At 46.5% G+C, this 13,755-nt stretch overlaps 1 protein-coding gene and 1 pseudogene across 1 annotated transcript in view; one reads left to right on the forward strand and one right to left on the reverse strand.

The window, feature by feature from the left end:
• LOC105531684 overlaps positions 1–7,418 on the reverse strand; it is a 12,931-nt pseudogene extending 5,513 nt beyond the window's left edge.
• CREG2 (cellular repressor of E1A-stimulated genes 2) overlaps positions 1–13,755 on the forward strand; it is a 53,631-nt gene that overhangs the window by 24,596 nt on the left and 15,280 nt on the right. The gene's annotated exons all lie outside the window — the stretch shown is intronic.

Consider the following 13,755-nt stretch of genomic DNA (forward strand, 5'->3'; position numbering starts at 1 on the left):
GGGGGGCGGGGCAGGGGGGATCATGGGTCTATTCTTGACTTCTGCCATCCAGGTTGAGGCACAGGGACCCAGGGCTGAGCAGCGAGAGACCTGCCTGCCCAGGTCAGTTCCTGGCAGTGTCTGCGGAAATGGCAGAGGGAACTCAGAAGGAATCTGAGAAGTGATTTCAGAGTGGCCTCCAATCAGAGGTCAGCATGGTTGCAAGACCCTCAGCAGGCAGGGAGCTGCCAGGGTGCCCCGTTTCAGTCCCAGAGGATCACCTGATCCTGGAGATGAGTCAAGAGGGCCCTGGGGTGACCCTGAAGCCTGCTTTCTCGGCCTGCCTGCTAGCTCAGGGCCTGGGAGCAGGTCTGAGGCCAGGCTGACCCTGTTGGGCTTGATTCTGGAACCATTTGGTGGGCTGCAGCATGACTAAACCACTCAGGAGCAGCCTGCGCCCAGGAGAGCCACCTGATTCTGTTGAAAATGCCAATTCTGGGCTCCAGCAGTCTCTGAAAATAAGGACTTTGGGACCTGCACTTTCAAGGAGCAGCCAGAGTACTTCTGATGCACAGTTAAATAGGAGAATTACGACATTAGAGAAAAGGGCTTCTAATTTGAGGCTCATCAATTTGAGTCCTAAGCCCTCCAATTAATATCTGCCTGGCTTTGAGAAACTTAATTTGTCTGATTCTCAATCTTCTTCACCCTAAAATGGGAATAATAGTACCCTAAGTCCACTGTGGGGATGAAATGTTTCAATGTGTGTAAAGTTTTGAGCACACGCTCAGTACTATAAAATGGTAGCTATGGTCAGTAACAAGTGTTTCTTCTGCACAGGACTGGGATGGCAGAGACTGGGAAAAAAGATGAAAATCAATAGTGCCCTATTTACACTGTACCCCTCCTATGTATAAAGGGAGGAATAGTATATGATATACATAAAGAGTTATAGAAATAACTCATGTGATTCTTACAAGAGTCCCATGAGAGAGGTACACTTGTTAGCACCTTTTTAAAAATGAGGAAACTCAGGCACAGAGGGTGTGAGGGACTTGCTTAAGGATCCACAGACCAAATCCTCATAGGGCTGGGATTCACTCCCAGGCAACCTGGCTCCCGAGCCAGACTGTTACCCACTGTATTCCCTGCCTCTGTGGGATCAGCTGCATCCCAGAGACAATGAGAACCCCCACCCACACTTCAGAAAGCACTGATTCAGAAGCTGCAGAACCAACAAAAACACAGAAATATTTTTAAAGTTGATTTGAATTGTTCAAATATCATATCCATCATAGGCTTGCACCGCAATAGAGGCAAGACATGAAACTTGCTCTAAATACACGCACACAGGTCCATGTGGGCCACATATTCCAATAAAGCATTCGCGTGGACAAATACTCACTGAGCATCTGCTGAGTAACGAACCGTGCTAAACACCGTCACAGATAAATGTGAAAAAAGAGAGCATCTGCCTTTGAGGGGAGGGAGCAGGTATAAGACGCACGTGGAAACACGCATCATTCAAGCTGCTTGTGTTAAATCCCCTACAAGTTATCGGCCTGTAGAAGATTGGTGGGAGAGAGAAGCTCTTATGAGCCAGTGGTGTCTTCTCAGTCTTCACCTCTTCCTGCTCTGCCCAGTCCACCCTCAAACCTCCACTCATATGTGCCAGTGACTCCCAGCTGAGACCACTCATCTGAGCTCTAGACCCAAGTCCACCTGCTTCCTGGGCACCTTGAACCCAACCTCCTCTCCTCCCCAGAGGCCTCCTCTACCTGGGCTCCCCATCTGCATGGCAGACTCAGCTGCCAGCTGTGGCTCCTTCTCCCTCTCACACCCCCACCCAGTCCACAAGGCTCACCTGCTCTACCTCCCAGACCTCTCCCGGCTCACTGCTTCTCTCCACCCCCTGGCCCAAGCCCTTAGCATCACTCACTGTGTTCTAAATTCTCCCAACTAGGTCTCCCTGGATCAATGCATTCTCCATTCTAAAGTTAGAGGGATATTTTCAAACACCTGTCTCATCATTCTACTGTCGAGCTTAAAATCCTTCAATCTTTCCCATTGCTGGGAGTTTCTAAAATCTTAGAAACTTAGCGGAAATTTCTAAAATCTTAACATGTCCTGCGAGGCCTAAATGGCCCACCCCGGCACAGTTCCAGCCTTAGACATCACTCTCTTGCCTTGTCTTTATCCTGGTCCCAGTGGCCTTTTGGCTCTTAGTTTGTGCAAATAACAGTAACAAAATACCACAGACTGGGTGGCTTATAAACAACAGAAACTTATTTCCTGCAGTTCTGGAGGTGGAAGGCCAAGGCCGAGGCAGATTTAGTGTCTGGTGAGCACCTGCTTTCTGGTTCATAGGTGGCACCTTCTCACTGTGTCCTCACATGGCACAAGGGGCCGGGGAACTCTCTGGGGCTTCTTTTATTATAAGACACTAATCCCATTCAGGAAGGTGGGAAGCACTTTTCTCTAGCATGTTTTCCTGCCCACCCCCTTACCTGATTCCTACTCATTTCCTAAGGTTCAGCCTTCATTGACCTTCAGAACTTCATTGACTCTCAGGATTCCATGTTGTAATAGCAGGTGATGAAATCAGTAATTGTGTGGCAAGTTGTCTGGTGTCCGTGTCTCCTGCCGGAGTACAGCTCCCTGAAGGCCAGGACCACGTCTTTCTTGCTGTCTGCAGCCCTCAGCAGGTGCAGGGCCTGGAGCACAGTGTGGGGGTATTTGTGGGTTGCATATGAGGAATATTTATGGGAGCATTAAGGAAGGGCACTTTCATTTCCCACTGCTACTGTAAGAAATTGCCACAGACTTCGTGCTTTAGAACAGCACAGATGTCTTCTTTTTTTTTTTGAGATGGAGTCTCGCACTGTTGCCCAGGCTGGAGTGCAATGGTGCAATCTCGGCTCCCTGCAAGCTCTGCCTCCTGGGCTCAAGCGATTCTCCTGCCTCAGCCTCCCGAGTAGCTGGGACTACAGGTGCATGCCACCATGCCCAGCTAATTTTTTGCATTTTTATTAGAGACGGGGTTTCACTGTGTTGGCCAGGCTGATCTCAAACTCCTGACCTCATGATCCGCCCACCTCAGCCTCCCAAAGTGCTGGGATTATAGGCGTGAGCCACCGCACCCAGCCACAGATGTATTCTTTTAGAGTTCTAGAGGGCAGAAGTCTGAAATGAGTCTCACAAAGCTAAAACCAAGGTGTGAGCTGAGCTGCTTCTTTCTGGAGGCTCCAGAGGAGAAGCCGTTTCCTTGCCTTTTCAGCTCCTAGAGGCTGCATGCATTCCTTGGCGCGTGGCCCCTTGCTTACCTCTCTCGGGGCTTGCTTCTGCCGTCCCATCTCCTACTGCTCACTTGAGACTTCTGCCTCCCCCTAGGAGGATCTTCTGTTTACATTAGGCCCTCTGTGGGATCAGCTGCATCCCAGAGGCAATGAGAATCCCCACCCACATTTCAGAAAGCACTGATTCAGAAGCTGCAGAACCAACAAAAACACAGAACTTTTTTTTTTTTTTTTTTTTTGAGACGGAGTCTCGCTCTGTCGCCCAGGCTGGAGTGCAGTGGCCGAATCTCAGCTCACTGCAAGCTCCACCTCCCGGGTTTACGCCATTCTCCTGCCTCAGCCTCCCGAGTAGCTGGGACTATAGGCGCCTGCCACCTCGCCCGGCTATTTTTTTGTATTTTTTAGTAGAGACGGGGTTTCATCATGTTAGCCAGGATGGTCTCGATCTCCTGACCTCGTGATCCGCCCGTCTCGGCCTCCCAAAGTGCTGGGATTACAGGCTTGAGCCACCGTGCCCAGCCAACACAGAAGTATTTTTAAAGTTGATGTGAATTGTTCGAATATCATCTCCATCATAGATATGTATGGATATCCTGGATAATCTACGATAATCTTTCCCTCTCGGGGTCCCTCACTTAATCACATCTGCAAAGTCCCTGTTACCACATAAAGTCACATTCACACATTCTGGGGATTAGGACATCTTTGGCATCTGGGGATTAGGACATCTTTGGGGGAGCTGTTATTCTATCTACTGCAGGATGGAAGTAACAGTTTACATGGATTTGCAAGTGGAGATAAAAACATAGTGATTTATTCTAATGTATGCTGCAGCCCTCTTTGGTATGTTGGAGGTGTCATGATGGCAATTATTTATAATACAAATGTTTTAAATGTGGAAATTAAAATGGGTCTAACACATGTGAGATTCAATTGATGAAGATAAATTTTAATATAATCTCAGCGTATCAAAGTTATAAATGAATGTGAAAACTCAAAGGAAAGGGGTCATACATTGAACTGTCTTGCTAGACAGTGCCTTGCCTCTCAGAGTGGGCTGTTCAAACACGCCTGCTGCTCTCCTGTCCAGGAGGTGGGTCCACATCCCCCCTTTTCTGGTGCCGTCTGTTGTGTGTGGCTGGCCAGTGTCTGTTGAATCACAACATTTGACACTGGATAAGAGAAAATTCTAGCCCAAAATGAGTAAGGATATGTAATGGACCACTATTCCAGTTAAGCACATACATTCATCCCTTGGTGTCCGTGGGCAATTGGTTCCAGAAACCCTCCTCCAGTCCCCCACCAAAAGACGCCAAAATCTGTGGATGCTCAAGTCCCTGATGTAAAATGGGATAGTGTGCGTAAAACCTACACACAGCCTCCTGTGTACTTTGAGTCATCTCTAGATTACTTATAATACCTCATACAATTTAAATGCTCTATAAATAGTTGTGATAGTATATTGATTTTTTTATTTGTATTATTATTGTTATTATTATTGAGACAGAGTCTCACTCTGTTGCCCAGGCTGGAATGTAGTGGCACAATCTTGGCTCACCACAACCTCCACCTCCTGGGTTCAAGCGATTCTCCTGCCTCATCCTCCCAAGTTGCTGGGATTACAGGCACCTGCCACCACGCCTGGCTAATTTTTGTATTTTTAGTAGAGACGGGATTTTGTCATGTTGACCAGGCTGGTCTCGAACTCCTGACCTCAGGTGATCCGTCTGCCTTGCCCTTCCAAAGTGCTGGGATTACAGGCATGAGCCACTGCGCCGGGCCTATTTGTATTATTTTTTATTTTATACTGTAGCTTTTTTTTCCCCTAAATATTTTCAGTCTGTGGTTGGTGGGATCCACAGATGCAAACATCCATGAATGTGGAAGGCCAACTGTATGTCTAAGGCTTCGGAACAATACACATTTCATTCAGAGAAATCAGGGAAGTCATGGTTGGGAACATTGAATCGAGGGGTAAAAGAGACATCAACAGCCTGAAAATGGGCAAGCGTCATTCAGAGTCTCAAAAATCAGACGTTGGGAGGATCTGTGGGTGAACACAAATAACTTACATAGTGATTCTAGAACAGGCTGTTGAAGAGATGGTTTCTGTGCCCTAGGAATAGGAAGAAGTGGCCACCTACAGGCCATATTGGTTGGGAAGGATGTCATGTCAAAGAGCATCCTTTTCTTTTATAGTTTTCCTGTGATGACGCGTTAGGAAACTGTTGTGGATTTCCCTGAGGCATTTGAAGAAACCTGCATGGTTGTATTCTCATAGACAAGATGGAATAACGTAAACTTGGGCAGATTTATACTTATTTCCCATATATCTAATTTCACAATGGGTGTGAAACTGTGGATGAAAGAACAATTGGGTCAATGACCGAAAGGGTCTACTGGTAGGGCGGGGTTTCATCTGAACTCTGTGTAGGAGGTTTGTGCTTCCTTGACCTTTTGCAATACACTGAAAAGTGGGGGGAAGGGGTCTGGGAGCCAGAGGAAGGATTCTGGGGTTGAAACGACTGGAAGCTTGATACAGTGAGAGACACGGAAAACTACATATTTGGGAGACGTAGAAAATTGTCAAGAGAAGCCAATGTCATAACCAGGAAAATGGTGCCAAGAAGGGCGAACAAAACTGGGGAAAAAAATTAACTAGGGCAGTATGAGGCATTATACTGGTATGCTGTAAAATAAAATAAAAATTAAAAGAAAGATATTAATAAAATAGACAAGCTTTTTCTGTGCCCTGAGAATGGGAAGAAGTGACCACCTACAGATAATATTGATTGGGAAGGGTGTCACACCAAAGCGCATTCGTTTCTTTGATAGGTTTCCTATGATGATGAAGCAGGGAGCTATTGTGGATAGCATCCCTAGGAGGATGGAGTAGAGGGTGGTGGAAGTGAGACGCCTCCCCAACCTTGCTCGCCTCCCACTGGAGTTTCGAGGGCAGTTCTGGATCCCATAGTTTAACAGGGACATGGACAAGCTGGGATGTCTGAAAGCAGCCAGCCCGGAAAGGAGCAGTCTCAGGAACGACACGGTGCTTTCTGCAGATGCCGGAAAGGCTAACACCGAAGAGGAGAATCCTATTTATTCTGGGGTTACCCTGGGGAACAGGAGTAAAACTGGCAGTGGGAGCTGCAGGCCTCACATTTTTCGTCTCTGCTGCCATCCTCTTTCTCTTGCCTTCAGCACTGGGTGGAGGGCGCATCCTACACTCTAGCTTCTCCAGCCAGGTTCTCACCACCCACACTCCAGATTTGCTAGCAAAGGCACCACATCCAGAATTTCCATTCCGCACCTCCTACCCTGTATCCTTCTTGCTTGTGCAACCCTCCTGCAACATGCTTGGACCACATGGAGCTGCCAACCCTTTGTCCCTGTCACGATCTTCCCAACTGTCAGCATGTCCTGGCTCCCCTTTCTCTTTGCCCAGGTTAGACTCCATGATCCGTCTTCACAATTGCCCTGAGAGCACCTACACCTCCTCTGACCCTCTCGCCTCCTGCCTGGCCATACCCAACGCCTTTAAGCCCTGCTTCCACCTCCTCTGTTCCTGCACCCAGGTGGCTCACGTCTGCCCAAAACCATGTGGCCAAACTGAGACTGCCCCTTTTCAATTCATGAACAGAACCCTCGCATGCATTCTCAGCACTCCTAGAAAATCCCATTTCATTTCCCCAGTAAGATCCCTTTTTTAAAGAGCAAACCTAAGCGCTCCCCTTCATTCTCTCTCAGTTGCAGATGACGCTCATACTTATTTGACACAGTATGAAATCACACCAGGCAACTCACTCCTCTCCCTCCACTAAGTCAAAAAGTTTACCTGCGTTTCCACCAGTGGATCTCAAACAGGGACATTTGGCAGTGTCTGGAGACCTTTTTGGTTCTTCCAACTTGGGTTCAGGTCGGGGGTGCTGCTGGCATCTAGCAGGTAGAGCCCAGGGATGCTGCTAAATACTCTCTTATGCGAAGGACAGCCCCCCACCTCAAAAAGTCATCCAGCCCAAGATGTCAGCCGTGCTAAGGTTGAGAAAGCCTGGTCTACACCTACCTTCCTTCTGTTACTATCTGGCTGGATACATCAGGGAGAGACAGAGCCTTGCGACGTATCTCAGTGGGTTCTATTGGCATTTGGGGTAGGACAGTTCCTTGTGTAAGATCGTCCCATACATTACAGGACATTTAGAATTCCTGACCCCTACCCACCAAGTGCAAGGAGATAGAGCCCCTCAACCAGGTTTCTGTGAAAACCAGGATGCTCCCCAGATTTCCAGTTGCTTTTTATGGAAAGGAAACTTCTCCCAGTTGAGAACCATTGTACAATGATGTTGATTTTATCATTTGCAGGATTGGGCGGTCCAACTCACTTCCTTTTTTCGTGTGTGTGTGTGTGTGTGTGTGTGTTTGAGACAGGGTCTCACTCTGTCGCCCAGGCTAGAGTGCAGTGGCATGATCATAGCTCACTGCAGCCTCAATCTCCTGGGTTCAAGTGATCCTCCTGCCTCAGCCTCCTGAGTAGCTAGGACTACAGGTGTGCACCACCACGCCCAGTGAATTTTCTCTATATTATAAAAAATATTACAAAGGTTAAACAAATATTTTAATGTCATTTGTTCAGTATGTTTATATATATTGGTATAATTTCTGAAATCCTCAAAGAACATAACACATCCTTTCCTCCAACATTTTTCTTTACCACTGAACACCAACACATAAAAATAAAACAGACTTTTAAATATACTATCAAGATATAAAGTGTTTGGGAAGGTTACATGTATTTTTAGAAAAATGCATCCCTTATGAAGCTCTTACAAAATTGTAGCCCATAAAAATATGAGTGTAAAAGAAATTGTTGTAGCAAGAGGAGGATTACTTATCTCCGAGAAGGTTAACTATCTGGAAGGCAAGCTTCACGTTTAATTGGAGATCATTTAACGTAGTGGAGAGCACTGCTTTATTGTGTCCTTTATGACTCCCCAGGTCATGTAATCCACTCCGTTGCATACAAAGTGCTGTGACTGATCATTCTCCCGATTCAGAAGCTTCTGGAACCTCTAATACAATGGCATCCATGCCTTGGGCATGAAACCCACCCCCTAAGAACAGATATTTGGTCCCTTGACTCCCTAGATTGAATCTTCATATACCATTTTAGGTTCTGTTATAGGCAAAATAAAAATAGAAAAGGTTAAAAGAAGCTCCTGGCTGGGTATGCAAGCATTTCACCCAGCAGAGGACACCTGTGGAGTGCTGGGTGGGGACCAGGCCAGCCTCGATGAGTGAGCGCAGTCAGGGTCCGGAGGGCAGATGTCACAGTCCAGGATGGCTCCTGCCACTCTCCGGCAGGGTCCGCAAGCAGGAAGGACATCCCTCTGGGCTCCCCAGGTGGCCACTTTGAGAGCATGGATCAGGCTTTTCTGGTCCTACCCTTGAGACTTGAATCCTCTTGGTTTACAAGCTGCCCATCCATCCTCACAGGGCATGGGTAGCCAACCCTAAAGTCAGGTGAAAAGGGGAGAAATACCCAAAAGAATGTCCACTGGCCTGAAGGAGAGATGTGATCAACACAGCCCCTGTCCTTCAGCTCCTAGGGTCACCCACACCAGTGAAACACAAATAAAAATAAGTAAGCTCACTCAAGTTGCAGGAGGTAGCCCAACGGGACACCCCAGGGTGCTGCTTCATTGCCTTTATGAAAAATAGCTCATTGATCACTATTAATACATCTAACATTAGGTGGGCATGTCTCCACCACATCTAAGGACAGAGACAGACAGAGCTCCAGAAACTTGAAGCCCTGTAATTAGTGAGGAACCTTTCAGCTGAAAGAAATAGAAAAGTAAACTCATATGGACTTAAAGAATTGAGAAATTTAACAGTTCACCTGACTGAAAAATTCAGACGAAGGCTTTTCCTAGGGCGTAAACAATGTCAACCAAATGAAATTTTTTTTCCCTCTCCCTCTTTCCTGTGGTGTCTGTTTCATTTTAAGGGTGGCTCCTTTGTAATGCAGTGTAGCCGCCCCCGCTCCCCAGGTACAGATGCTCCCTTGTTTATGTCCAACAAAAGTGAGCATCTCTCCAGGTAGACTCCAAAGAAGAGTTGCGGGGGTTTCCACTCTGAAAGTCCTCAGCCAGTAGCTCCTTGAGCTTTTGTGACCAAACTTGCTGTTGTGCCAGTCCCTGAATCCATCACCACAGCCAGGGACTGGAATACCCTGGTTGGCTTAGGCAGTCCAGGTTCTCGGGACCTGGGGATGGACCAGGGTTCCTGAAGCTGTGTGTGAGAGGGAAGCGGATGCCTCAACAATAGATGAGATCTGTCACCCAGAGGAGGGGCAACACCTCCTACGGCCCCTGTTTACCAAAGTAGCCTGTCACCAATTGACAGCGTGCATCAGGGTCCCCAGGGTGCTCAGGGCCCTCTCGCCTAGTTGGTGTTGCATCTGCTGGCCATTTCAGGGGCGCAGCTGCCAGCAACCACAGGTGTGCTGCACTCCTGTGACTAAGGGTGGGGCTGCCATCCAAATTCCTTTAGATGGTGTATTAGTTTCCTATCGCTGCTGTAAAACATTACCACACCTTACTGGCTTAAAATAACCCAGATTTATCATGTTATTGTTCTGGAGGTCAGAAGTCCAAAAGAGGTCTCACCAGATTAACACCAAGGCATTGGCAGGACTATGTTCCTTTTTGGAAGCTCTGGGGCAGAGTCTGTTTCCTGGCCTTTCTCAGCTTCGAGAGGCTGCCTGCACCCCAGGGCTTGTGCCCCTCCCGTATTCGAAGCCAGCCATGGCCAGGTGGGTCTTTCTCAGTTAAATCACTTCAACGCTTTCCACTCAATGATCCTTGTGATTGCCTTGGGCTCAGCCAAACCATGCAGGATGATCTTCCGATCCAAAATCAGCTGATTAGCAACCGACTTCCTCTTTGCCATGTAAAGGAACATATTCACATGTTCCAGAGATTAGGATGTGGACATCTTTGGGGGGCCATTAGCCTGCCTACCACATGTAGAAGGAAGTGATACCAAGTTTAGCTGGGTTTTCCATTGTGTAAATGCAAAGTTTTCTATTTGCTTTTTAAAATATATAATCTCCTTTCTATTTCTATGTAATTACCCACAGTAGAGAAGCAAAAATGCTCCCTATGTAAATGTACTGTGTTCTTATTCTATAATGACTTACATCTGAAGGCTAATCTCATTGCTTTCATCACAGAACAATTTTATGAAGAAATTAGCTTTAATAGTGAACAAATAAATTGGGTGCAACTAATGACAGTATCATTCAGACACAAATTCTAAATATTTTTCATATAGGTGAATTCAGTTTCTTCTTACAATTTTTACTTCTTTTCTCCTATGCATCTCAGTTATTTTTACAAAGATATAGATTTAGCTTTTGTTATGTACATTACATTCCATCATTCTTTCATCTTAACTCACAAGAAAAGTTTATAACTTAACAACCACATTTTTGCAGTATCTATCACAGATTATAATTTTCTTTTTTTCTTTTTTTTTCTGAGACTGAGTCTTGCTTTGTCGGCCAGGCTGGAGCACAGTGGTGCAATCTCGGCTCGCTACAACTTCCGTCTCCCGGGTTCAAGCTATTCTCATGTCTCAGCCTCCTGAGTAGCTGGAATTACAGCTGCCCACCACCATGCCTGGCTAATTTTTGTATTTTTAGTAGAGATAGAGTTTCACCCATGTTGGCCAGGCTGGTCTTGAGCTCCTGACCTTAGGTGATCTGTCCGCCTTGGGCTCCCAAAATGCTAGTGTAGCAGGACAAGCCTCAGACAAAACCCGTCAGACACCGAGTTAAAGAAGGAAGGGCTTTATTCGTCCGGGAGCTTCGGCAAGACTCACGTCTCCAACAACCGAACTCCTGCAGTGAGCAATTCCTATCCCTTTTAAGGGCTCACAACTCTAAGCGGGTCAGCGTGAGAGGGTCGTGATCGACTGAGCAAACAGGAGGTCTGTGACTGGGGGCTGCATGCTCTGGTAATTAGAATGGAACAGAACAGGACAGGGATTTTCACAGTGCTTTTCTATACGTTGTCTGTAATCTATAGATAACATAACTGATTAGATCAAGGGTCGATCTTTAACTACCAGGCCCAGGGTGTGGTGCCGGGCTATCTGCCTGTGGATTTCATTTCTGCCTTTTAGTTTTTACTTCTTCATTCTTTGGAGGCAGAAATTGGGCATAAGACAATATGAGGGGTGGTCTCCTCCCCTACTAGGATTACAGGTGTGAGCCACTGCACCCAGCCCTTTCTTTCTTCTTTTAATGGAACCGCACAGCACATATTTTTCCTGATAACCAAAATGAGTCACTGAAGCAAGTGTCTCAGTCAGTTTAGATTTATTAAGCCAACCTCGGGGCATGTCCAGGAACATGCAAGCCACAGACCTATCTGTGGCTGTTTTCCTGAAGAGGTTTTCAGGAGGTTTAGTATTTGTACATTTTCTTAAAGGGGAGAAAGGCATGTAGGAAGAGAGGCAGGTAGGTGGCAAGGCAATGGTTATATCTTTGTGAGACTTTAGTTAGTGCCTGGTAAATCAACATTTTACACAGGATAAGGTGAATGTTTGAAAGAAAAAAAGGGAGTAAAGGAAGAATTTATTATGCCAGTGTCTCTGGGTAAGCAGAGGAATGATTGATCTAGTCTTGTCTTTGTTCTGCACCTGGGAAGATAAGCTTGCAATTGAATGTCAATTCCATTATCAGCATGGAATCAAACAGACTTTAGTTTCAGGAGCTAGACTTAGATTGCACACCTGAAGTTACAATTGGCATGTCCTTGTTTATGGGAGGCCAGCAAAAAATTTACTTATGAATGGTCTGTGGGGGCAGTCATTTGGAGACCCCTGAGGCCTTTTACCTTTTCCCTGGGAGTCTGGCCGATGCATAATGCTGGTAACAGTGATTTATTTGGAAGAAGGAGTTGCATAACTCAACCTCTAGGCTTAACCTTCCCTCTGGCATAAGGAGTTTGAGGGTCCAGAGATTTTTAAAATTTCTTCAACTGTTTTTGTTACTGTAAATAACTAGTCAGACACGAGCAGGCCAGGAGAGGGCCCACTCCTACCCCGACCAGGAATGTCAGGTGACTATCAGGTGGTGGTCAGGTGGTTGTTAACTGCCTCTCTAAAGTAATGATTGGTCACACCCAGTACCAGGGAAAGGCAGTCTCCCAATAGATAGAAAAAACCTGAAGTTGGTGATCAGCGACTTCCCGCTAATATCTCAGGAGGTGGGTGAGTGGGCTCACACGTGTGCACTAAGAGGCAAAATGGCGGCATTTAACTGGTATGTGACATTATAGGAAGACTTGACTGGTAAGGGAAGAACGTCTCAAGTGAGTGTGTGTACAAGTCCATGAACGCACTGCGTATGCTCCCCTCCAAGAGCTGGCAGGCCGCTGCACATGCAGAGGGCCCACCCCAAGGGAAGAATCAGAGAGAAGGGATGCAAGGCCCCGGAAGTGTGCCAATGTATAAAACCCTAGGTCAAAGGTCAAACCACGTACTTGATCTCTCAAGTGGCCAGCTTGGCCCTCTTCCAAGTGTACTTTACTTCCTTTCATTCCTGCCCTAAAACTTTTCAACACACTCTCACTCCTGCTCTAAAACTTGCCTCAGTTCTCACTCTGCCTTAGCCCCTCTCAGTTGAATTCTTTCTTCCGAGGAGGCAAGAATTGAGGTTGCTGCAGACCCATACGGATTCACTGCCTGTAACATTTTTACTTATATCTTTGTCAAGGACACCTATAGTTCTATCTCATCTATTTTAAAGGCCGTATGTTATAGTATTGATAAAACTTATTTATTTGTATTTCACCACTGCTAAGCTTTTTGGTTACTTCCAATTTTTGCCATCATAAACAATTCTATGCAACAGGCTCTTATTTTTTTTTTTTTTTTTTACCTCCAAGGCAAGCTTTTGAGAAAATGTCCTAGCATGATATTTAAAAGTTTATAATCAGATATTGGGATAAAGAATCTATAAACCTTGGGGACTGATTGGATCTGGGAGATAGAGGAGGGGTCAAGTCTGGGATATACCCAGATATAAGGGACCAGATGGGGCCAGATGCGGTGGCTCACGCCTGTAATCCCAGCACTTTGGGAGGCCGAGGCAGGTGGATCACTTGAAGTCAGGAGTTTGAGACCAGCCTGGCCAACATGGTGAAACTGCACCTCCGTTAAAAATACAAAACTTAGCCGGGCATGGTGGTGTGAGCCTGTAATCCCAGCTATTTGGGAAACTGAGGCAGGAGAATCGCTTGAACCCGGGAGGCAGAGGTTGCAGTGAGCTGAGATCACGTCACTGCATGCCAGCCTGGGAGACAGAGTGAGACTCTGACCAGATGACAAGTAGCCTAGCTTTTTTTTTTTTTTTTTGAGATGGAGTCTCACTCAGTCACCCAGGCTGGAATGCAGTGGCGCAATCTCGGCTCAC

Source organism: Mandrillus leucophaeus, unplaced genomic scaffold (assembly GCF_000951045.1).
Source record: "Mandrillus leucophaeus isolate KB7577 unplaced genomic scaffold, Mleu.le_1.0 Scaffold9, whole genome shotgun sequence".
NCBI lineage: Eukaryota > Metazoa > Chordata > Mammalia > Primates > Cercopithecidae > Mandrillus > Mandrillus leucophaeus.